The sequence below is a fragment of the Chiloscyllium punctatum genome, chromosome 15 (genome assembly GCF_047496795.1).
Source record: "Chiloscyllium punctatum isolate Juve2018m chromosome 15, sChiPun1.3, whole genome shotgun sequence".
In the NCBI taxonomy this organism is placed as follows: domain Eukaryota; kingdom Metazoa; phylum Chordata; class Chondrichthyes; order Orectolobiformes; family Hemiscylliidae; genus Chiloscyllium; species Chiloscyllium punctatum.
Genome location: NC_092753.1, coordinates 10,482,248 through 10,508,225, shown reverse-complemented (window position 1 = coordinate 10,508,225; position 25,978 = coordinate 10,482,248). Strand labels below are relative to the sequence as shown.

Here is a 25,978-nt window from a genome sequence, read left to right as displayed (position 1 = left end):
TGGGGACTCTCTCTCCCCCCCGGCTGGGTGGGGGACTCTCTCTCTCCCCTGGCTGGGTGGGGACTCTCTCTCTCCCCTGGCTGGGCGGGGACTCTCTCTCCCCCGGCTGGGCGGGGACTCTCTCTCCCCCCCGGCTGGGCGGGGACTCTCTCCCTGGCTGGCCCTGACTCTGAGCTGGGATTGGAGCCTGTGGGGAGGAGGCAGCTCTGTGCTCATCGCTGGCTGGCTCCCTCCCTCCCCTCCCTCCCTCTGTCCCCCTCTCCTCCCTCCCTCCCTCTCCTCTGTCCTCCCTCCCTCTCCTCTGTCCCCTCCCTCTCCTCTGTCCCCCTCCCTCCCTCCTCTCTCCTCCCTCCCTCCCCTCCTCCTCCCTCCCTCTCCTCTGTCCTCGCTCCTTCTCCTCTGTCCTCCCTCTCCTCTGTCCTCTGTCTCCTCCCTCCCTCCCTCTCCTCTGTCCTCGCTCCCTCTCCTCTGTCCTCGCTCCCTCTCCTCTGTCCTCTGTCCTCCTCCCTCCCTCCCTCTCCTCTGTCCCCTCCCTCCCTCCCTCCCTCTCCTCTGTCCCCTCCCTCTCCTCTGTCCCCCTCCCTCCCTCCCTCCCTCTCCTCTGTCCCCCTCCCTCCCTCCCTCCCTCCCTCCTCCCTCTCCTCTGTCCCCTCCCTCTCCTCTGTCCCCCTCCCTCCCTCCCTCCCTCTCCTCCCTCCCTCCCTCTCCTCCCTCCCTCCCTCTCCTCTGTCCTCCCTCCCTCTCCTCTGTCCTCCCTCTCCTCTGTCCTCTGTCCTCCTCCCTCCCTCCCTCTCCTCTGTCCCCCCTCCCTCCCTCCCTCCCTCTCCTCTGTCCTCGCGTCCTTCTCCTCTGTCCTCCCTCTCCTCTGTCCTCTGTCCTCTGTCCTCCTCCCTCCCTCCCTCTCCTCTGTCCCCCTCCCTCCCTCCCTCCCTCCCTCTCTCCCTCCTCCCTCTCTCCCTCCCTCTCCTCTGTCCCCCTCCCTCTCCTCTGTCCCCCTCCCTCTCCTCTGTCCTCCTCCCTCCCTCCATCCCCTCTGTCCTCCCTCCCTCCCCTCCCTCCCTCCCTCTCCTCTGTCCTCCCCCTCCCTCCCTCCCTCCCTCCCTCCCTCCCTCTGCCCTCCCTCCCTCCCTCCCTCTCCTCTGTCCCCCTCCCTCTCCTCTGTCCCCCTCCCTCTCCTCTGTCCTCCCTCCCTCCATCCCCTCTGTCCTCCCTCCCTCCCCTCCCTCCCTCCCTCCCTCTCCTCTGTCCCCCTCCCTCCCTCCCTCCCTCCCTCTCCTCTGTCCCCCTCCCTCCCTCCCTCCCTCCCTCTCCTCTGTCCCCCTCCCTCTCCTCTGTCCCCCTCCCTCTCCTCTGTCCTCCTCCCTCCCTCCATCCCCTCTGTCCTCCCTCCCTCCCCTCCCTCCCTCCCTCTCCTCTGTCCCCCTCCCTCCCTCCCTCCTCTCCTCTGTCCCCCCTCCCTCTCCTCTGTTCCCCCTCCCTCTCCTCTGTCCTCCTCCCTCCCTCCATCCCCTCTGTCCTCCCTCCCTCCCCTCCCTCCCTCCCTCTCCTCTGTCCTCCCCCTCCCTCCCTCCCTCCCTCCATCCCCTCTGTCCTCCCTCCCTCCCCTCCCTCCCTCCCTCTCCTCTGTCCTCCCCCTCCCTCCCTCCCTCCCTCCATCCCCTCTGTCCTCCCTCCCTCCCCTCCCTCCCTCCCTCTCCTCTGTCCTCTCCCTCCCTCCCCTCCCTCCCTCCCTCTCCTCTGTCCTCCTCCCTCCCCTCCCTCCCTCTCTCTCCTCTGTCCTCCTCCCTCCCTCCCCTCCCTCTCTCTCCTCTGTCCTCCTCCCTCCCTCCCCTCCCTCTCTCTCCTCTGTCCTCCTCCCTCCCTCCCCTCCCTCCCTCTCTCTCCTCTGTCCTCCTCCCTCCCTCCCCTCCCTCCCTCTCTCTCCTCTGTCCTCCTCCCTCCCTCCCCTCCCTCCCTCTCTCTCCTCTGTCCTCCTCCCTCCCTCCCTCCCTCCCTCCCCTCTGTCCTCCTCCCTCCCTCCCCTCCCTCTCTCTCCTCTGTCCTCCTCCCTCCCTCCCCTCCCTCCCTCTCTCTCCTCTGTCCTCCCTCCCTCTCCCCCCCCCCCCCCCCCCCACCCCCACACTCCATGCTCTTGGCGCTAAGTCTTGTTCGAGCCCACCCTCCTCACATCCCACACGATCTGCTGCCATTTCCCAGCAGGGCCAGCACACAACACAGACAGCATCCTCCTCCCTCTCCCTCTCCCCCTCTCCCTCCCTCTCCCTCTCCCTCTCTCTTTCTCTACCACTCTCCCTCCCTCGCTCTCCTCCCTCGCTCTCCTCCCTCGCTCTCCTCCCCCCTCGCTCTCCTCCTCCCCCCTCGCTCTCCTCCTCCCCCCTCGCTCTCCTCCCTCGCTCTCCTCCCCCCTCGCTCTCCTCCTCCTCCCTCGCTCTCCTCCTCCCTCGCTCTCCTCCTCCCTCGCTCTCCTCCTCCCTCGCTCTCCTCCCCCCTCGCTCTCCTCCCCCCTCGCTCTCCTCCCCCCTCGCTCTCCTCCCTCCCTCGCTCTCCTCCCTCCCTCGCTCTCTCCTCCCTCGCTCTCTCCTCCCTCGCTCTCTCCTCCCTCGCTCTCTCCTCCCTCGCTCTCTCCTCCCTCGTTCTCCTCCTCCCTCGTTCTCCTCCTCCCTCGTTCTCCTCCTCCCTCGCTTTCCTCCTCCCTCGCTTTCCTCCTCCCTCACTCTCCTCCCCTCACTCTCCTCCCTCACTCTCCTCCTCCCTCACTCTCCTCCTCCCTCACTTCCTCCTCCCTCACTCTCCTCCCTCACTCTCCTCCTCCCTCACTTCCTCCTCCCTCACTCTCCTCCCTCACTCTCCTCCTCCCTCACTTCCTCCTCCCTCACTCTCCTCCCTCACTCTCCTCCTCCCTCACTTCCTCCTCCCTCACTCTCCTCCCTCACTCTCCTCCTCCCTCACTTCCTCCTCCCTCACTCTCCTCCCTCACTCTCCTCCTCCCTCACTTCCTCCTCCCTCACTCTCCTCCCTCACTCTCCTCCTCCCTCACTCTCCTCCTCACTCTCCTCCTCCCTCTCTTCCTCCTCCCTCTCTTCCTCCTCCCTCTCTTCCTCCTCCCTCTCTTCCTCCTCCCTCTCTTCCTCCTCCCTCGCTCTCCTCCCCCCTCGCTCTCCTCCCCCCTCGCTCTCCCCCCCTCGCTCTCCTCCTCCCCCCCTCGCTCTCCTCCCCCTCGCTCTCCTCCCCCCTCGCTCTCCTCCCCCCTCGCTCTCCTCCCCCCTCGCTCTCCTCCTCCCTCGCTCTCCTTCTCCCTCTCTTTCCCTCCTTTTCACTCTCCATTCGTCTCCCTCCCTCTCTCTGTCTTCCATTCTCTTCCCTCTCTCTATCTCTCCTCTCTCCCTATCTCTGCACCCATCCCTGTTCTCCCCCCCACCTCATCTCCCTCTCCCCCTTCTACTTCTGCCCCTCATCACCCCTCCCTCTGCCTCCCTCTCCCCTCATCTCTTTCTCTCTCTCTTTCTCTCCTCTTCTCCTCTTCCCTCTCTCCCTCCTCCCCTTCTCTCCCTTTCTTCTCCTCCTCTTGCCTCATGAAGTGTCCTTGAGCTGCCCTTCCCCCAATCTGCTTCCCCCCCTCTCTCTCTCTCTCTCTCTCTCTCTCTCTCTCTCTCTCCGTGTGTGATGCACCCCCATGTTGATGTGCCATCCTTTCAGCGCGTTTAGAACCTGCTACCTGTCCTCCTCCCTTTGTCGCTCAGTGACCGGCCCCTGGACAGCTGCCTATCCCCCTCTCTGTCCGTAATCGGGGAGCTGTTCGACTACAGCAGCTTCACATCCCAAGTTGTCGATCTGCCAGCTCTCCCCAGCCCCGGGGGCGGCAGGACACTGGAATGTGGAGGGCGTGGGTCATGTCTGACCCACTCACTGCCCTCCCCTGTCTCCAACCAGTCCCCCCCCTGGGAGGGGTGTTTGTGGATGGAGGGTGTCCCTGGGACCACATTATCCTGCCATTGGCCTGATTGGTGTGTCCTTGGGATAAGGTCGGGGAGGGGGGTGGGGGGGGGGGGGATGACAGAGCTGGAGCCTGCCTGGTTTGGGATAGCAAAGGGGCGATATATTGGAAGGGGAGTTTGGGATAGGGGATTAGTTCATATCAGGAAATGTATATTGTATTAACCTCAATATCTCTCTCTCTCTCTCTCTCTCTTCCTTCCCCCCCCCCCATTCCCTTCTCTCTCCCTCTTTGCCTCTCTCTCTCACTCTTGAACTTCTCTCTCTCTCCCTGTCACCCTTGACCCTCTCTCTTTACCCTTTCTCACCCTTGACCCTCTCTCTCACCCTTGACCCTCTCTCTCACCCTTGACCCTCTCTCTCACCCTTGACTCTCTCACCCTTGACTCTCTCTCTCACTCTTGACCCTCTCTCACCCTTGACCCTCCCTCTCACCCTTGACCCTCCCCCTCACCCTTGAACCCTCCCCCTCACCCTTGACCCTCCCTGTCACCCTTGACCCTCCCTGTCACCCTTGACCCTCCCTGTCACCCTTGACCCTCCCTGTCACCCTTGATCGTCTCACCCTTGACACTCTCACCCTTGACTTTCCCTCTCACCCTTGACCCTCACTCATCCTTGACCCTCCATCACCCTTGACCCTCTCTTTTTACCCTCTCTCACCCTTGACCCTCTCTCACCCTTGACTCTCCCTGTCACCCTTGACCCTCTCTCTTTACCCTCTCTCACCCTTGACCCCCTCTCTCACCCTTTACCCTCCCTGTCACCCTTGACCTTCTTCTTTCTCCCCTTTGACCTTCTCTCTCTCTTCCCTTGACCTTCTCTCTCTCTCTCCCCCTTTGACCCTCTCTCTCACACCCTTGACCCCTGTCTCTTGCTCTCTGCCCCCGCCCCCCCCCCCCACCCCCACCCCAGGCGGGGCGGTCCCTCAGAGCGCCCCCCCTGTCCCCACAGGCTCCAGCCATTTCCGGTTCCCCCCGTCCACCCCGTCAGAGGTGCTGTCCCCGGTGGAGGAGTTGAGGTCCCCAGCTCCGTACTCGGTGCTGGGCCGACGCCTGGCCCGCGGCTCGGTCAGCGACTGCAGCGATGGCACGTCAGTCACCTCGGAGCTGGAGGAGGGCCTGCAGGCCGAGGAGCGACGGGGGGCAGCGGCGGCGGCCGCGGCGGCCGCCATGTCCACGGCTGCCGGCTCCGAGCTGAACGGCCTGCGCCCCGGCCGCAGCCTCGGGCCTGTTCCGCCTCTACCCCCCGGCGCCTGCACCCGGACCCCCTCAGCCCCCTTCCCGGCCTCCCCCATGGGGGCGGGCCCGGGCCCGGGCCTGGGGCTGGCGCCCACCCTCTCGCCCGCCCTGTCGGTCACCCCCACCCACCTGAGCTACACGCCGTCGCCCAGCCTCAGCCCCATGTACCCGGGCGGCAGCCATTTCTCCTTCAACCCGGAGGACATGAAACGCTACCTGCAGGCGCACACCCAGAGCGTCTTCAACTACCACCTCAGCCCGCGCGCCTTCCTGCACTACCCCAACATCGTGGTGCCACAACCCCAGAGGCTGGAGGCCAAGCCAGGCGCGGCCGGGACCCCCCCACCACCACCACCACCCGCCTCTGGCCCTGCCCTCCTTGGCCTTGCCCCCCCTGGGGCCAGAGGAGCCGCCCTCCTTCAAGTTCAAGCTGCAGCCCCCGCCCCCGGGCCGCAAGAACCGCGACAAGGCCAGGCCTCAGCCTCAGCTAGGCCCGGACTCTGAGGAGGCCCCAGGCTGCAGCAGCAGCAGTAGGCCCCTGCCCCAGATCAAGGTGGAGCCCATCTCGGAGCCCGAAGAGGAGGAGGAGGAGGAGGAGGACGTGACGGTCGAGGTGACGGACATCAGCGAGGAGGAGAGCGACGGGGAGGTGTTCAAGACCCCGACGGTGGCCGAGGCGCCCCCTCCGCCCCCTCCGCCCCCTCCTGCCCCGGCCCCCCCCGCCCCCTCAGCCCGACTCCCGATGCATCCCCCTGAAGCTCCGCTTCAAGAGGCGGTGGAGCGAGGACCAGAGGGCCGGAGGGGCTGCCACCGCCATCGCTGGCGGCGACCAGATGGACGACAAGAAGCCGCGCCCTGAGGACCCGGCAGGCTGCCCCGGGGGCGCCCGACGGGAGAGCACCGACCTCCAGCAGGCCACTGCCGAGCTCTCCCTGGAGAACAAGGAGACGTTGTGACTCCGCGGTCTCTCCCCACCCCTTCCCTCTCTCCCCCCACCTCCTCCCCAACCCCCTTTTATTTTGGGTACTGGGGGGAGGGGGGGACAACAAAATCGTCACGCCTCTAACCCTCCCCCACCTTGTTTCTAGAGAAAAGAAAATGTCGCCCAAATGTGACCCTTGACCCCAATGGTGCCAAGGTGCCTTAATCAACTCCTGAGCTGGGGTTGGCGTCGAGAGGGTGGGGGTGGCGCGTGGGCGGGGCTTGCCATGTTTGAGGGGAGGGGGTGGATTTAATGAGGAGATTACCCCCCTTCCCCGAACGCCCCTCTGACCCTCGCTGCTCGAGACTCACTCTATCGTCTTTTTTTATTATTATTATTATTAACAAAATCAAATTACCGAATAAGTAAATGGAATTTCTGGCGTTTTAATTCGCCTGGTGTAAGGGGTTGGGGGGGGGTGGGGGGGGGGAGGTGGGGTGGAATTGTATTTTTTAAACTTGTAACTGAAAAAGAGGGGAATTTTGGGAGGGAGGGTGGGTGGGGTTGGGCGGGAGGGGAGGAGGGAAACTTCCAAATTCTCTTTTTATTGCCTTACTCGCTTTTGGTTTTAGAATTATGCGGCGATTTCTCTCGCGAGCTCTTTTTCGACATCCGCTGCTCCCTACCCCCCCCCACCCCCCCAGACCCCACCTTGTTTGCCCTCTTCCCCACCCTCCACACAGTCCTCCCATTGCTCCTGCCAACATGGCTGCCCAGTATCGCTCCCATGGTAACCTGCTCCCGGAGTACTGTGGGGGTGAATTCTTATTTGGTGGACGATGGTGGAGGGTGTGGATTGGCTGTTTTTATTTGCGGGAGGTGAGGTAGACGGATGGGGGGGGGGGGCAATCCTTTCCTGAGGCCTTTATTTCCCCTTTTCGGAGTGCGCCGGCGGCCATTTTGTGGCGGCCTATGTGCGACGGCCCTTGAGGCGTCCTTGCAGCTGCCTTCAAGCTTGACTTGAACTTTGACCTTCACCAGCGCTACCCCCCCCTACCTACAACCCCAAATCCCTCACAACCCCACCTTTCCAAAGCGCACACCTTTAGCTACCATCTCACTGCCATCCCCCAGAACCCAAATCACCCCACCCAACCCCAACCTGACTTAAAGGTCTCATTTGTCACTTTGATGAGGAGCGGCCATTTTAATGGATCTTTTTTTTTTAGAAACACCCTCCCAGTTGGCCACTTCTCTGTCTCAAAATGGCCGCTGGGCACGGCCTAACTGACACAAGGGAAAGAGCCAGCGGTGCTGGGGAGCGGTGCCTCTGTCCTTTTCTTAACTCTTCCTGTTTTTGTTAAAAAGTACAAGATTAATAAATGTTTTAAATTCTATTTATGGAATCATTTTACTACGGCTGGGTAGGGCTTGGACGGTCGAGAGAAATGGGTTTTTGGGAGTTTGGGGAAGGGAGGCGATGGGTTGAAGTTTGGCCAAGAAAGTAGGATGGAGAGCATTGGAGGCCAAATCTCACCCAAACCGCCCCCCGCCTCCCTGCAGGAGAGAGTTAGGGGCATCTTTCCTGGTCTCTGTGCCCTACTGCCCATCAAGATCCCCACCCACCCTCTGCCACCAAAGTGTGGGCCCACCCCGACATGTGAGGCCTGTGGTCAGTTAGCTTGGGTCAAGGGGTGGGTAAGGAAGCAGTGGTTGAGGGACGGGGGTGGGGGGGTGGGGGGGGGGGAGAAGAGTGATCTTCAGGATGGAAGAATGGGCTGGGGTTAGCGGGCAGGGCGGGAGGGGGCGGGAGGGGGGTGGGACAATCCGACAATCCCTTTTCTAAACGTGTCTTTCGATTCAAGGTGGCGGGGGGGGGGGGGGGAGGGGGGTGGTTGGGCATCGCCTCTACCCTACCCTCCTGCTTTTACCCCCTCCTCCCCCCCCCGCCACTTTGGGGTTGGCCCCCAGAGGTTTGCCCTCCTGGAGGGTGGCAATGGTAGGGTGTTAGACGGGTCAGCACTGGACCCCCCCCCCCCACCCCCGCTACCCCCCACCACCCCACGCACGCACCGTGCCCACCCCAGCCCCGAGTGGCACTGCCTCCCAGCCAAAGCCCTCACCCCGTGTGCCACCTACTGGCTGGCACCAAATCCGATGGTCTCCTCAGCTGGACCACTGCCAGGACACCCTCTTCCTCCCACACTCTTTCCCCCCCCACCCCCTCTCCCCACTTTGCCCACCTTCAAAGCCCGTTCTGGAATGTTAAGATGGCACAGCACAGCAAAAGGGGGCCGTTCCTCCCCGTGCTATCTCTTTGGGAGACCGATTGGCGAAGGGATGGCCTACCCTGTCGATTCCGCTGCCATTTTGTTTTGTCCAACATCCAGTGGACCTCTGCCATAGTCTCCTCCTCCTTTCTGAACACCTAACCCGATCTCTTTCCCCCACCCACCCCTCACCCCGCTTAGCCCCCACCTTTGACCCTTGTGAGGCTTGCGCGTGTAGGGGAGGGGGGGGTTGGGGTAAATGCGATCCCAACCTCTCCAGTCTCTCCCTCCCTCCATTCACCCCAGTGAATACCCGCCCCCCCCCCCCCTTCACCTCGGAAGGGAGTTCCTCAAATGCGGTCCCCTGGGAGAGCCCTCGATCAAAGTTTCGATGCCTACCTCACCCCTCCCAATCCCTCTCTTGCTCGCTCTCTTTCCCAGAATGCACTGCCAGCTCATGGACCAATAATGGCTCCCCCTCTCCCTCCAGCCTGTGCCCTCCCCCACTCTCGGGGAGGTGGGGGCGTGTGGATCGGTGGGTTCACAGAGCAGATCGATCCCTCCCTGCCCCCACTTGGGGCATTGGGAGTGGCGGACGTAGTGGGCCTGTTTTCTTGACAGGAGGGTGGGCAGTGGGCGTGCGCGCACAAGTGGTACTTACAGAGTTCTCCATTGCCGCCCCCCCCCCACCCCCCCACCCCCCCATTCCCCTCTCCCCACTTCCCTTCACCTCCCTGTTTGGGGCGGGATGTGGTTGTGGCACAGTCGGCCATCTTGCTTTTCCTCGTCGGAGATGCTTTCCAACCAGGAAAGGAGTTGGGGATGGGGGTGTGTCTTTTACGAAGTTTGGGGAGGGAGGGATGGGGGCAAATTCTGTTCCACCTCCAACCCCGGGGGGAGCAGGGAAGCCATTTTGCGCCCCTCCCCTAATGGACGGGTCATCAGAAAGGACCTGACCAAAACTGATGTGAGCGACTCCCATCGTTTCCCCCCTCCAGCTGGGGTGGGAGTGGGGGTAGGGGGATGAGGGAATTGCAGTGGTGGGGGGGGGGGGGAAACTAAGTGAGACAGGAAGGGGGTGATGAGGGCGGTGAAGTGTGAGGCACCTTCCCTCGGGGTGGTTTGGATCAGACGGGGTGACGCTGGAACTGCCAGTGCTGCCCATTGTGGGTGGGGGTGGTGGGAGGTTGGCGCAGTGTACCCAGGAGGTGGGTGGGGTTGGGGGGATGGGGGGCATCACGAAGGACAATCGAAAGGACCAATTGAACAACCCCCCACCCCAACTCCATTGAGCCTGGAGACCCCTCCCCCCCCCCTCAGGCGCCCTTTCCAGCACCCCCCCCCTCCTGTTTCAGACTCACTTCTCCCCCCCGTCCCCAACCCCCCCCCTCCTGAGTCTGAGGACCTTCCCCTCCCCACCCCGTTGCCTATCGATCTGACTGCCAACCCCTTGCCCACCCCCCCTTTACCCTACGGACTCTGTAAATAAACCGAAGATGGAACATGTCGGGCTCACGGTCGGAATCAAAAGCTGTATCGTTCGGGGGGGGGGGGGGGAGAAAAAAAAATTAAAAACGGTGACATTTACGAATTTGGTCTGATGTCTGGTCTCTTGTCGCTCTCTTGGTTCGCACCTCCCCCCCCCCCCCCCCCCCCCCAAAACACCCCCCAACCTCAGGTGAACAGGGACACCCTCTTGGGGTGGGGAGAGCTGGGGGGGGGAGGGAACGTGGTTATACTGGAGGGAGTTTGGAGGGCGGGTCTGAGGGGGAGGGGGGAGGGGGGAAGGTGGTTATACTGGGGGGGGTCGGAGGGGGAAGGTGGTTATACTGGGGGGGGGGGGTCGGAGGGGGGAAGGTGGTTATACTGGGGGGGGGGGTCGGAGGGGGGAAGGTGGTTATACTGGGGGGGGGGGTCGGGGGGGTCGGAGGGGGAGGGGGGAAGGTGGTTATACTGGGGGGAGGGTCGGGGGGGAGGGGGAAGGTGGTTATACTGGGGGGGTCGGAGGGGGAAGGTGGTTATACTGGGGGGGGGGGTCGGAGGGGGAGGGGGGAAGGTGGTTATACTGGGGGGGGTCGGAGGGGGAAGGTGGTTTTACTGGGGGGGGTCGGAGGGGGAAGGTGGTTATACTGGGGGGGTCGGAGGGGGAAGGTGGTTATACTGGGGGGGCGGGTCGGAGGGGGAAGGTGGTTTTACTGGGGGGGGTCGGAGGGGGAAGGTGGTTTTACTGGGGGGGGTCGGAGGGGGAAGGTGGTTTTACTGGAGGGGGAAGGTGGTTATACTGGGGGGGGTCGGGGGAGGGTCGGGGGGGGAAGGTGGTTTTTACTGGGGGGGCGGGTCGGAGGGGGAAGGGGGGAAGGTGGTTATACTGGGGGGGGGCGGGTCGGAGGGGGAAGGGGGGAAGGTGGTTATACTGAGGGGGGGGTCGGAGGGGGGGAGGTGGTTATACTGGGGGGGGTCGGAGGGGGAAGGTGGTTATACTGGGGGAGGGTCGGGGGAGGGTCGGGGGGGGAAGGTGGTTATACTGGGGGGCGGGTCGGAGGGGGAAGGTGGTTATACTGGGGGGGGGGTCGGGGGGGAAGGTGGTTATACTGGGGGGGGGTCGGAGGGGGAGGGGGGAAGGTGGTTATACTGGGGGGGCGGGTCGGAGGGGGAAGGTGGTTATACTGGGGGGAGGGTCGGAGGGTCGGAGGGGGGAGAGGGAGGGGGGAAGGTGGTTATACTGGGGGGGGAGGGGGGAAGGTGGTTATACTGGGGGGGGAGGGGGGAAGGTGGTTATACTGGGGGGGGGGGTCGGAGGGGGGAAGGTGGTTATACTGGGGGGGGGGTCGGAGGGGGCAAGGTGGTTATACTGGGGGGGGGGGTCGGAGGGGGCAAGGTGGTTATACTGGGGGGGGAGGGGGGAAGTTGGTTATACTGGGGGGGGGTCGGAGGGGGGGGAGGGGGGAAGGTGGTTATACTGGGGGGGGGTCGGAGGGGGGGGAGGGGGGAAGGTGGTTATACTGGGGGGGGGTCGGAGGGGGGGGAGGGGGGAAGGTGGTTATACTGGGGGGGGGTCGGAGGGGGGAAGGTGGTTATACTGGGGAGGGGGGAGGGGGGAGGGGGGGGAGGAGGGAAGGTGGTTATACTGGGGGGGGTCGGGGGGGGTCGGAGGGGGGGAGGGGGGAAGGTGGTTATACTGGGGGGGGGGTCAGAGGGGGGGGACGGGGTCGGAGAGGGGGAGGAGGGAAGGTGGTTATACTGAGGGGGGGGTCGGAGGGGGGGAGGGGGGAAGGTGGTTATACTGAGGGGGGGGTCGGAGGGGGGGAGGGGGGAAGGTGGTTATACTGAGGGGGGGGGGGTCGGAGGGGGGGAGGGGGGAAGGTGGTTATACTGAGGGGGGGGGTCGGAGGGGGGGAGGGGGGAAGGTGGTTATACTGAGGGGGGGGTCGGAGGGGGGGAGGGGGGAAGGTGGTTATACTGAGGGGGGGGGTCGGAGGGGGGGAGGGGGGAAGGTGGTTATACTGAGGGGGGGGGTCGGAGGGGGGGAGGGGGGAAGGTGGTTATACTGAGGGGGGGGGTCGGAGGGGGGAAGGTGGTTATACTGAGGGGGGGGGGTCGGAGGGGGGGAGGGGGGAAGGTGGTTATACTGAGGGGGGGGTCGGAGGGGGGGAGGGGGGAAGGTGGTTATACTGGGGGGAGGGTCGGAGGGGGAGGGGGGAAGGTGGTTATACTGGGGGGGGGGGGTCGGAGGGGGAGGGGGGAAGGTGGTTATACTGGGGGGGGGGTCGGAGGGGGAGGGGGGAAGGTGGTTATACTGGGGGGGGGGTCGGAGGGGGAGGGGGGAAGGTGGTTATACTGGGGGGGGGGTCGGAGGGGGAGGGGGGAAGGTGGTTATACTGGGGGGGGGGTCAGAGGGGGAGGGGGGAAGGTGGTTATACTGGGGGGGGGTCAGAGGGGGAGGGGGGAAGGTGGTTATACTGAGGGGGGGGTCGGAGGGGGGGAAGGTGGTTATACTGAGGGGGGGGGTCGGAGGGGGGGGTCAGAGGGGGGGAGGGGGGAAGGTGGTTATACTGAGGGGGGGGTCGGAGGGGGGGAGGGGGGAAGGTGGTTATACTGAGGGGGGGGGTCGGAGGGGGGGAGGGGGGAAGGTGGTTATACTGAGGGGGGGGGTCGGAGGGGGGGAGGGGGGAAGGTGGTTATACTGGGGGGAGGGTCGGAGGGGGAGGGGGGAAGGTGGTTATACTGGGGGGGGGGTCGGAGGGGGAGGGGGGAAGGTGGTTATACTGGGGGGGGGGTCGGAGGGGGAGGGGGGAAGGTGGTTATACTGGGGGGGGGGTCGGAGGGGGAGGGGGGAAGGTGGTTATACTGGGGGGGGGGTCGGAGGGGGAGGGGGGAAGGTGGTTATACTGGGGGGGGGGGTCGGAGGGGGAGGGGGGAAGGTGGTTATACTGGGGGGGGGGTCGGAGGGGGAGGGGGGAAGGTGGTTATACTGGGGGGGGGTCAGAGGGGGAGGGGGGAAGGTGGTTATACTGGGGGGGGGGTCGGAGGGGGAGGGGGGAAGGTGGTTATACTGGGGGGGGGGTCGGAGGGGGAGGGGGGAAGGTGGTTATACTGGGGGGGGGGTCGGAGGGGGGGGGTCAGAGGGGGGGAGGGGGGAAGGTGGTTATACTGAGGGGGGGGTCGGAGGGGGGGAGGGGGGGAAGGTGGTTATACTGAGGGGGGGGGTCAGAGGGGGGGAGGGGGGAAGGTGGTTATACTGAGGGGGGGGTCGGAGGGGGGGAGGGGGGGAAGGTGGTTATACTGAGGGGGGGGTCGGAGGGGGGGAGGGGGGAAGGTGGTTATACTGAGGGGGGGGTCGGAGTGGGGGAGGGGGGAAGGTGGTTATACTGGGGGGGGGAGGGGGGAAGGTGGTTATACTGGGGGGGGTCGGAGGGGGGAAGGTGGTTATACTGGGGGGGGAGGGGGGAAGGTGGTTATACTGGGGGGGGTCGGAGGGGGGAGGGGGGAAGGTGGTTATACTGGGGGGGGTCGGAGGGGGGGAGGGGGGAAGGGGGTTATACTGGAGGGGGGTCTGAGGGGGGAAAGATGGTTATAGTGGAGGGGAGACGGAGGAGGGTCCCCGTGGTACCCGAGGGGAGACGGAGGAGGGTCCCCGTGGTACCCGAGGGGAGACGGAGGAGGGTCCCCGTGGTACCCGAGGGGAGACGGAGGAGGGTCCCCGTGGTACCTGAGGGGAGACAGAGGTAGAGACTGAAGAGTGGCCAGAGTTCAGGAAGGTGTGGGTTCAGATCGAGGCGAGGGGTGAGGAGGGGATTGTCCGCGATGGTTCCCTCACGGATCGCTGTCCTCACCGAGATGACGAGGGAGATGGGGGAGGGGGAGGACGGTTTGTCGGCCGGGTGAACGGGTTCGGCGGAGCCTCGGCAGGGGGCGGAGTGGAGGCCGAGAAGAGATCGCACCCCCCTCACCCTCACCCACCCACCCACCCACTCGGCTGGAGCAGGAGCAGGCCCGAGGGGCTGAACGGCCTCCCGATTTGGATCTGAACAGCCAGGTCTGCAGTGAGCAAGTGATCAGAGGGAAGGCGTGTGAGGACCAAGGCCGTTCTGCACGCCGCCATCGCCTGGCTAGTCTGACATGCCCCCGCCCCCCTGCCTTCCCCCTCGGCTTCAATGATTTGTCTTCCTTCCCTCCTTCCAGTCCCTCCCTAACCCCCTGGCTGACTTGCCTCCGGGATTCCTCCTAGCCCTTTGCTCCCTCCTCCTGTCCCCAGTGCGATGAGTCTAGTTTGGTTCACCTTCAAGTACAAGGGTGTTGGTGGAGGGTTGTTTGTCAGACTGGAGGCCTGTGACCAGTGGAGTGCCACAAGGATCGGTGCTGGGCCCTCTACTTTTCGTTGTTTACATAAATGATCTGGATGCGAACATAAGAGGTACAGTTAGTAAGTTTGCAGATGACACCAAAATTGGAGGGTGTAGTGGACAGCGAAGAGGGTTACCTCAGATTACAACAGGATCTGGACCAGATGGGCCAATGGGCTGAGAAGTGGCAGATGGAGTTTAATTCAGATAAATGTGAGGTGCTGCATTTTGGGAAAGCAAATCTGACCCAAGATTCCCAGCATGACAGGGGGGGCCCAAGAGGGGGGAGTGCAGAAGGCTGTGACTGTTCACCCCCTGGGAAAACCTCACAGAGACAGACAGAGAGTCAGAGAGATTAGATCCCCCCCACACTGTGGAAACAGGCCCTTCGGCCCAACAAGTCCACACTGACCCACCGACCCAACATGTACCCCTGACTAATGCCCATAACACTATGGGACAATTTAGCATGGCCAATCCACCCTAACCTGCACATCCCTGGGCACTATGGGACAATTTAGCATGGCCAATCCACCCTAACCTGCACATCCCTGGGCACTATGGGACAATTTAGCATGGCCAATCCACCCTAACCTGCACATCCCTGGGCACTATGGGACAATTTAGCATGGCCAATCCACCCTAACCTGCACATCCCTGGGCACTATGGGACAATTTAGCACGGCCAATCCACCCTAACCTGCACATCCCTGGGCACTATGGGACAATTTAGCATGGCCAATCCACCCTAACCTGCACATCCCTGGACACTATGGGACAGTTTAGCACGGCCAATCCACCCTAACTTACACAGCCCAGGGCTCTATGGGACAATTTAGCACAGCCAATCCACCCTAAACTGCACATCCCTGGGCACTATGGGACAATTTAGCACGGCCAATCCACCCTAACCTCCACATCCCTGGGCACTATGGGACAGTTTAGCACGGCCAATCCATCCTAACCTGTACATCCCTGGGCACTATGGGACAGTTTAGCACGGCCAATCCACCCTAACTTACACAGCCCAGGGCTCTATGGGACAATTTAGCACAGCCAATCCACCCTAAACTGCACATCCCTGGGCACTATGGGACAATTTAGCACGGCCAATCCACCCTAACTTACACAGCCCAGGGCTCTATGGGACAATTTAGCATGGCCAATCCACCCTAACCTACACATCCCTGGACACTGTGGGACAATTTAGCATAGCCAATCCACCCCAACCTGCACATCCCTGGGCACTATGGGACAACTTAGCATGGCCAATCCACCCTAACCTGCACATCCCTGCGCACTGTGGGACAATTTAGCATGGCCAATCCACCCTAACCTGCACATCCCTGGGCACTATGGGACAATTTAGCATGGCCAATCCACCCCAACCTGCACATCCCTGGGCACGATGGGACAATTTAGCATGGCTAATCCACCCTAACCTACACATCCCTGGGCACTATGGGCAATTTAGCATGGCCAATCCACCCTAACCTACACATCCCTGAACACTATGGGACAATTTAGCATGGCCAATCCACCCTAACCTGCACATCCCTGGGCACTATGGGACAATTTAGCACGGCCAATCCACCCTAACCTACACATCCCGGGGCACTATGGGACAATTTAGCATGGCCAATCCACCCCAACCTGCACATCCCTGGGCACGATGGGACAATTTAGCATGGCCAATCCACCCTAACCTACACATCCCTGGGCACTGTGGGACAATTTAGCATGGCCAATCCACCCTAACCTGCACATCCCTGGGCACTGTGGGACAATTTAGCATGGCCAATCCACCCTAACCTGCACATCCCTGGGCACTGTGGGACAATTTAGCATGGCCAATCCACCCTAACCTGCACATCCCTGGGCACTGTGGGACAATTTAGCATGGCCAATCCACCCTAACCTGCACATCCCTGGACACTATGGGACAATTTAGCATGGCCAATCCACTCTAACCTGCACATCCCTGCGCACTGTGGGACAACTTAGCATGGCCAATCCACCCTAACCTGCACATCCCTGGGCACTATGGGACAATTTAGCATGGCCAATCCACCCTAACCTGTACATCCCTGAACACTATGGGACAATTTAGCACGGCCAACCCACCCTAACCTGTACACCTTTGGACTGTGGGTGGATAACAGAGACCCCGGAGTGTGCCCGCTGGGAGAATGTGCAAACTCCACACAGAGAGTTGCCCCAAGGCTGGAATTGAACCTGGGACCCTGGTGCGGTGAGGCTGCAGTGCTAACCCACTGAGCCAGCAAATCTTAGCAGGATTTATACACTTAATGGTAAGGTCCTAGGGAGTGTTACTGAACAGAGAGACCTCGGAGTGCAGGTTCATAGCTCCTTGAAAGTGGAGTCGCAGGTCGATAGGATAGTGAAGAAGGTGTTTGGTATGCTTTCCTTTATTGGTCAGAGTATTGAGTACAGGAGTTGGGAGGTCATGTTGGGGCTGTACAGGATATTGGTTAGGCCCCTGTTGGAATTTTGCGTGCAGTTCTGGTGTCGGCCTGGAGGAATCGGATGGAAGGGTCTTGTTCCCACATTGTCGATCTCCACGACTCTTTATCGACGATGTGAACCTCTGAGTGGGGTGCTGACCTGACTCAGGGATGCCCAGGAGTGGGAGTGCAGAATGCAGTGACCTTTCACCCTGTAGGACAGCCCCTGACCCTTGATGCTGAGTGCAGGGTGTTGGGAGCGATGTATCTGCAGGCTGGAGAATCCTCACCATACTGCTGGGGAAAGGGTTATTTTTAGACAGGAGTGTGGTAACACCCGTGAACACACGTGGGGAGAGCGTGTCACAACACTGCAGAGGCTGAACAAGGTTCCAGCGCCAAGAGAGAGAGCTGGCAGGAGGCACACAACAAGATGTAACGGGCTCAGATCACCGACTCTCTTCCCCAGCACACAGACAGACACAGACACAGAGACAGAGACAGAGACAGAGAGACACCACACAGAGACAGAGACAGAGACACACCACACAGACAGAGACAGACACAGAGACAGAGACAGAGACACACCACACAGACAGAGAGACAGAGACAGAGAGACAGAGACAGAGAGACACCACACAGACACAGAGACAGAGAGACAGAGACAGAGACACACCACACAGACACAGAGACAGAGACAGAGACAGAGACACAGCACAGAGACAGAGACAACACACAGACACAGAGACAGAGACAGAGACACCACACAGACAGAGAGACAGACAGACACCACACAGACACAGAGACAGAGACAGAGAGACACCACACAGACACAGAGACAGAGAGACACCACACAGACACAGAGACAGAGACAGAGAGACACCACACAGACACAGACACAGAGACAGAGACAGAGACACAGCACAGACACAGAGACAGAGACAGAGACAGAGAGACACCGCACAGACACAGAGACAGAGACAGAGAGACACCACACAGACACAGACACAGAGACAGAGAGACACCACACAGAGAGACAGAGACAGAGAGACACCACACAGACACAGACACAGAGACAGAGACACAGCACAGAGACAGAGACACCACACAGACACAGCACAGAGACAGAGACACCACACAGACAGAGAGACAGAGACAGAGACAGAGAGACACCACACAGACACAGAGACAGAGACAGAGAGACACCACACAGACACAGACACAGAGACAGAGACAGAGAGACACCACACAGACACAGAGACAGAGACACCACACAGACACAGACACAGAGACAGAGACAGAGACAGAGAGACACCACACAGACACAGAGACAGAGACAGAGAGACACCACACAGACACAGAGACAGAGACAGAGACAGAGAGACACCACACAGACACAGACACAGAGACAGAGACAGAGAGACACCACACAGACACAGAGACAGAGACAGAGAGACACCGCACAGACACAGAGACAGAGACAGAGACACACCACACAGACACAGAGACAGAGACAGAGAGACACCACACAGACACAGACACAGAGACAGAGAGACACCACACAGACACAGAGACAGAGACAGAGAGACACCGCACAGACACAGAGACAGAGACAGAGACAGAGAGACACCGCACAGAGACAGAGACAGAGACAGAGACACACCACACAGACACAGAGACAGAGACAGAGAGACACCGAACAGACACAGAGACAGAGACAGAGACACACCGCACAGACACAGACACAGAGACAGAGAGACACCGCACAGAGACAGAGACACCACACAGACACAGAGACAGAGACAGAGAGACACCGAACAGACACAGAGACAGAGACAGAGACAGAGACACACCGCACAGACACAGACACAGAGACAGAGAGACACCACACAGACAGAGACACCACACAGACACAGAGACAGAGACAGAGACACACCGCACAGACACAGACACAGAGACAGAGAGACACCACACAGACAGAGACACCACACAGACACAGAGACAGAGACAGAGACACACTGACACAGAGACACAGAGACAGAGACAGATACAGACACAGACACAGACAGAGACACCACACAGAGACAGAGACAGAGACACAGAGAGACAGAGACAGAGACAGATACACAGACACAGATACAGACAGATACACCACACAGACACAGAGACAGAGACACACCACACAGACACAGAGACAGAGACACACCACACAGACAGAGACACCACACAGACAGAGAGACAGAGACAGATACAGACACAGACACAGATACAGACAGAGACACCACACAGACACAGAGACAGAGACACACCACACAGACACAGAGACAGAGACAGAGACACACCACACAGACAGAGACACCACACAGACAGAGAGACAGAGACAGATACAGACACAGACACAGACACAGACAGAGACACCACACAGAGACAGAGACAGAGACACACCACACAGAGACAGAGACACAGAGGCAGAGCGACAGATACAGACACAGACACAGACAGACACACCACACAGACACAGACACAGAGACACACCACACAGACACAGAGACAGACACAGACACAGAGACAGAGAGACACCACACAGACAGAGACACAGAGACACACCACACAGACACAGAGACAGACACAGACACAGAGACAGAGAGACACCACACAGACACAGACACAGAGACAGAGACAGAGACACACCACACAGACAGAGACACCACACAGACACAGACACAGAGACAGAGACACACCACACAGACACAGACACAGAGACAGAGAGACACCAATAGACAATAGACAATAGATGCAGGAGTAGGCCATTCAGCCCTTCGAGCCTGCACCGCCATTCAATATGATCATGGCTGATCATTCCCAATCAGTATCCTGTTCCAGCCTTATCTCCATACCCCTTGACTCCACTATCTTTAAGAGCTCTATCCAATTCTTTCTTAAATGAATCCAGAGACTGGGCCTCCACTGCCCTCTGGGGCAGAGCATTCCACACAGCCACCACTCTCTGGGTGAAGAAGTTTCTCCTCATCTCTGTCCTAAATGGTCTACCCCGTATTTTTAAGTTGTGTCCTCTGGTTCAGCACTCTCCCATCAACGGAAATATGTTCCCTCCTGCCAGAGTGTCCAATCCTTTCATAATCCTATACGTTTCAATCAGATCCCCTCTCAGTCTTCTAAACTCAAGGGTATACAAGCCCAGTCGCTCCAGTCTTTCAGTGTAAGGCAATCCTGCCATTCCAGGAATTGACCTCGTGAACCCACGCTGCACTCCCTCAATAGCCAGAATGTCTTTCCTCAAATTTGGAGACCAGAACTGTACACAGTACTCCAGGTGTGGTCTCACCAGGGCCCTGTACAGCTGCAGAAGCACCTCTTTGCTTCTATACTCAATCCCTCTTGTTATGAAGGCCAGCATGCTATTAGCCTTCTTCACGACCTGCTGTACCTGCATGCTTGCCTTCATTGACTGGTGGACAAGAACCCCCAGATCTCTCTGTACTGCCCCTTTACCTAATTGGATACCATTGAGGTAGTAATCTGCCTTCCTGTTCTTGCCACCAAAGTGGATAACCATACATTTATCCACATTAAACTGCATCTGCCATGCACCACACAGAGACAGAGACACCACACAGAGACAGAGACAGAAACAGAGACAGAGAGACACCACACCGACACAGACACAGAGATAGAGAGACACCACACAGACAGAGACACCACACCGACACAGAAACAGAGACAGAGAGACACCACACCGACACAGACACAGAGACAGAGAGACACACCACAGACACAGACAAAGAGACAGAGAGACACCACACAGACAGAGACACCACACAGAGACAGAGACAGAGACAGAGAGACACCACACCGACACAGACACAGAGACAGAGAGACACACCACAGACACAGACAAAGAGACAGAGAGACACCACACAGATAGAGACACCACACAGAGACAGAGACAGAGACAGAGACACACAGACACAGAGACAGAGAGACACCACACAGACACAGAGACAGAGACACACCACACAGACACAGAGACAGAGACAGAGACACACCACACAGACACAGACACAGAGACAGACACAGAGACACACAGACACAGAGACAGAGAGACACCACACAGACCGACACACCACACAGACAAGACACAGACACAGAGACAGAGAGACACCACACAGACAGAGACACCACACAGACACAGACACAGAGACAGAGAGACACCACACAGACAGAGACACCACACAGACACAGACACAGACACAGAGACAGAGACAGAGACAGAGAGACACCACACAGACACAGACACAGAGACAGAGACAGAGACAGAGAGACACCACACAGACACAGAGACAGAGACAGAGAGACACCACACAGACACAGAGACAGAGACAGAGAGACACCGCACAGACACAGAGACAGAGAGACACCACACAGAGACAGAGACAGAGAGACACCACACAGACACAGAGACAGAGACAGAGAGACACCACACAGACACAGAGACAGAGACAGAGACAGAGAGACACCACACAGACACAGACACAGAGACAGAGAGACACCACACAGACACAGAGACAGAGACAGAGAGACACCACACAGACACAGAGACAGAGACAGAGACAGAGACAGAGACACCACACAGACACAGACAGAGAGACACAGCACACAGACACAGAGAGACACAGCACACAGACACAGAGACAGAGACAGAGAGACACCACACAGACACAGACACAGAGACAGAGACAGACACCACACAGACACAGAGACAGAGACAGAGACAGAGAGACACCACACAGACACAGACACAGAGACAGAGAGACACCACACAGACACAGACAGAGACAGAGACAGAGACAGAGAGACACCACACAGACACAGAGACAGAGACAGAGAGACACCACACAGACACAGACACAGAGACAGAGAGACAGAGACAGAGACAGAGAGACACCGCACAGACACAGAGACAGAGAGACACCACACAGACACAGACACAGAGACAGAGAGACACCACACAGACACAGAGACAGAGACAGAGACAGAGACACCACACAGACACAGACAGAGAGACACAGCACACAGACACAGAGAGACACAGCACACAGACACAGAGACAGAGACAGAGAGACACCACACAGACACAGAGACAGAGACAGAGACAGAGAGACACCACACAGACACAGACACAGAGACAGAGAGACACCACACAGACACAGAGACAGAGACAGAGACAGAGAGACACCACACAGACACAGACACAGAGACAGAGAGACAGAGACAGAGACAGAGAGACACCGCACAGACACAGAGACAGAGAGACACCACACAGACACAGACACAGAGACAGAGAGACACCACACAGACACAGAGACAGAGAGACACCACACAGACACAGAGACAGAGACAGAGACAGAGAGACACCACACAGACACAGACACAGAGACAGAGAGACACCACACAGACACAGAGACAGAGACAGAGACAGAGAGACACCGCACAGACACAGAGACAGAGAGACACCACACAGACACAGAGACAGAGACAGAGAGACACCACACAGACACAGAGACAGAGAGACACCACACAGACACAGACACAGAGACAGAGAGACACCACACAGACACAGAGACAGAGACAGAGAGACACCACACAGACACAGAGACAGAGAGACACCACACAGACACAGAGACAGAGACAGAGAGACACCACACAGACACAGAGACAGAGAGACACCACACAGACACAGAGACAGAGACAGAGACAGAGAGACACAGCACACAGACACAGAGACAGAGACAGAGAGACACCACACAGACACAGAGACAGAGAGACACCACACAGACACAGAGACAGAGACAGAGAGACACCACACAGACACAGAGACAGAGACAGAGACAGAGACACCACACAGACACAGACAGAGAGACACAGCACACAGACACAGAGAGACACAGCACACAGACACAGAGACAGAGACAGAGAGACACCACACAGACACAGAGACAGAGACAGAGACACAGCACAGAGACAGAGATATACTCCACACAGAGAGACAGAGATATAAACTATACAGAGACACAGAGAGACACAGCACACAGACAGAGAGACAGAGATATACACCACACACAGAGAGACAGAGAGACACAGCACACAGAGAGACAGAGATATACATCACACAGACACAGAGAGACACAGCACACAGAGAGACAGAGATATACACCACACAAGGAGACAGAGAGATAGAGATATATACCACACGGACAGAGAGACAGAAATATACACAACACAGAGATACACCACACAGACAGAGACAGAGAGAGATACACACACAGATAGAGGGACACACAGAGAGACACACGTCACAGATATAGAGTCCCACAAACACACACATACAGACAGAGACACATGTCACAGACAGAGAGAGACACACATACACCACAGAGAGAGAGAGAGACACAGACACACACACACATCACATACAGAGACACATACACACACAGACAAAGACATACACCACACACACAGAGAAAGGCACTCATCGCGGACAGAGAAAGAGAGAGACACACACAGATACCACACAGAGAGACACACAACACACACACACCACACAGACAAAGACACACACCACACACAGACTCTCTCACACACACTGACAAAGACAATCGTACACACTCAGTCACATACTCTCTCTCTCACTCACACTCACACATTCTGGCACAATCACTCTGCAAGGCAAAGTTAACAATCACCCAACACCAGGTTATAGTCCAACAGGTTTAATTGGAAGCACACGAGCTTTCGGAGCGACGCTCCTTCATCAGGTGATTGTGGAGGGCTCGATCCTAACACAGAATTTATAGCAAAAATTTACAGTGTGATGGAACTGAAATTATAGATTGAAATATTTTTCAGTGTATAATTTCAGTTCCATCACACTGTAAATATTTGCTATAAATTCTGTGTTACGATCGAGCCCTCCACTATCACCTGATGAAGGAGCGTCGCTCCGAAAGCTCGTGTGCTTCCAATTAAACCTGTTGGACTATAACCTGGTGTTGGGTGATTGTTAACTTTGTCCGCCCCATCTCCACACCAGCATCTCCAAATCAGGTTTACAAGGCAAGTTTCTGATTTAGCAGGGCCAGCTCAACACTATGATTGGAATTTTACTCTGTATCTAACACCGTGCTGTCCCTGTCCCTGGGAGTGTTTGATGGGGGGGACAGTGTAGAGGGAGCTTTACTCTGTATCTAACCCCGTGCTGTCCCTGTCCCTGGGAGTGTTTGATGGGGGGGACAGTGTAGAGGGAGCTTTACTCTGTATCTAACCCCGTGCTATCCCTGTCCCTGGGAGTGTTTGATGGGGGACAATGAGGAAATTTGGCATGACGGTGAAAAGCTGAAAAATGTGGTGCTGGAAAAGCGCAGCAGGTCAGGCAGCATCCCAGGTGCAGGACAATCAACATTTCGGGCGTAAGCCCTTCTTCATGAATGACGGTGAAAACCCTTGCCAACTTTTATAGGTGCACCATCGAGAGCATTCTGTCTGGATGTATCACTACCTGGTATGGTAACTGTACCATTCAAGATCAGAGACGGTTACAGAGAGTGGGGAACTCGGCCCGGAGAATCACAAAGGCCAACTTCCCATCTATAGAATCCATCTCCCAGGCCCCACTGTCAAGGAAAGGCCGCCAGCATTCTCAAAGATCCACCCCACCCTGGCAATGTTTATCTACAACCTCTACCATCGGGGAGAAGGTACAGAAACCTGGACACACACACCAGCCGGTTTCAAAACAGTTTCTACCCACTTGTTGTTAGAATACTGAACGGACTCACAAACTCTTAACATTCGCCTGTCCCTGTGGTTTTGTTTTTGTCACTGTTTACCTATTATTCACGATCTATGCTATTTAACTCTGTGATCTGCCTGTATTGCTCACAAAACAAAGCTTTCCACTGTGTCTTGGGACATGTGACAATCAATTTAATTCACTTCAATTCACTGTATCTGGCTCAGTGGGTTAGCACTGCTGCCTCCTGGTGCCAGGGACCCAGGTTCGATTCCAACCTCGGGCAACTGTCTGTGTGGAGTTTGCACACTCGCCCCAAGTCTGCGTGGGTTTCCTCCGGGTGTTCGGGTTTCCTCCCACAGTCCAAAGATGTGTAGGTTAGGGTGGATTGGCCGTGCTAAATTGTCCCATAGTGCCCAGGGATGTACAGGTTAGGGTGGATTGGCCATGCTAAATTGTCCCATAGTGCCCAGGGATGTGCAGGTTAGGGTGGATTGGCCATGCTAAATTGTCCCATAGTGCCCCAGGGATGTGTAGGTTAGGGTGGATTGGCCATGCTAAATTGTCCCATAGTGCCCAGGGATGTGCAGGTTAGGGTGGATTGGCCGTGCTAAATTGTCCCATAGTGCCCCAGGGATGTGTAGGTTAGGGTGGATTGGCCGTGCTAAATTGTCCCATAGTGCCCAGGGATGTGTAGGTTAGGGTGGATTGGCCGTGCTAAATTGTCCCATAGTGTCCAGGGATGTGCAGGTTAGGGTGGATTGGCCGTGCTAAATTGTCCCATAGTGCCCAGGGATGTGTAGGGTAGGGTGTACGGAGTGAAGGGCTCTTCCATGCAGACTCGATGGGCTGAGTGGCCTCTGTCTGCTCTGTTGAGTACTTCAATGATTTGTACTCACCCTCTCCCGGTACGACAGTCCCCATGTCCCCTGGGTCACCTGAGGGAAACGTCCCTGTACTCTATCCCATGTCCATCTATCTCTCCTGAGATCAGCGGGACCTGAACCTGTTCAGATTAGTTCTCGGTGGTTCTGCCCACAAGCCTGTGTTATGGCACTCCCAGGCACAGACGCCCAGACGAGGAGTGGGCCTTCCCTCTTTGGAGCAGGCCTGGCACCGGGTGGGGCAATGCTTTATATAATCGTGTGTCTCTGTGTGGGTGGGGATGGATGTGGGTGTGAGTGTGTGGGTGGGGGTGGATGTGGGTGTGAGTGTGTGGGTGGGGGTGGGTGTGGGTGTGAGTGTGTGTGTGGGTGTGTGTGAGTGTGTGTGTGTGTGTGTGGGTGTGTGTGTGTATGGGTATGTATGGGGTGTGTGTGGGTGTGTTTGTGTGTGTGTGGGTGTGAGTGTGTGTGTGTGTGTGTGTGGGTGTGAGTGTGTGTGTGTGTGGGTGTGTGTGTGTGGGTGTGTTTGTGTGTGTGTGGGTGTGAGTGT

At 58.5% G+C, this 25,978-nt stretch overlaps 1 protein-coding gene and 1 pseudogene across 1 annotated transcript in view; both read left to right on the top strand.

Moving 5' to 3' along the window:
* The window catches only part of LOC140485940 (ETS domain-containing transcription factor ERF-like), a 27,028-nt pseudogene extending 20,391 nt beyond the window's left edge, over nucleotides 1-6,637 (top strand).
* Nucleotides 1-25,978, top strand: part of cog3 (component of oligomeric golgi complex 3) — a 522,289-nt gene that overhangs the window by 220,569 nt on the left and 275,742 nt on the right. The gene's annotated exons all lie outside the window — the stretch shown is intronic.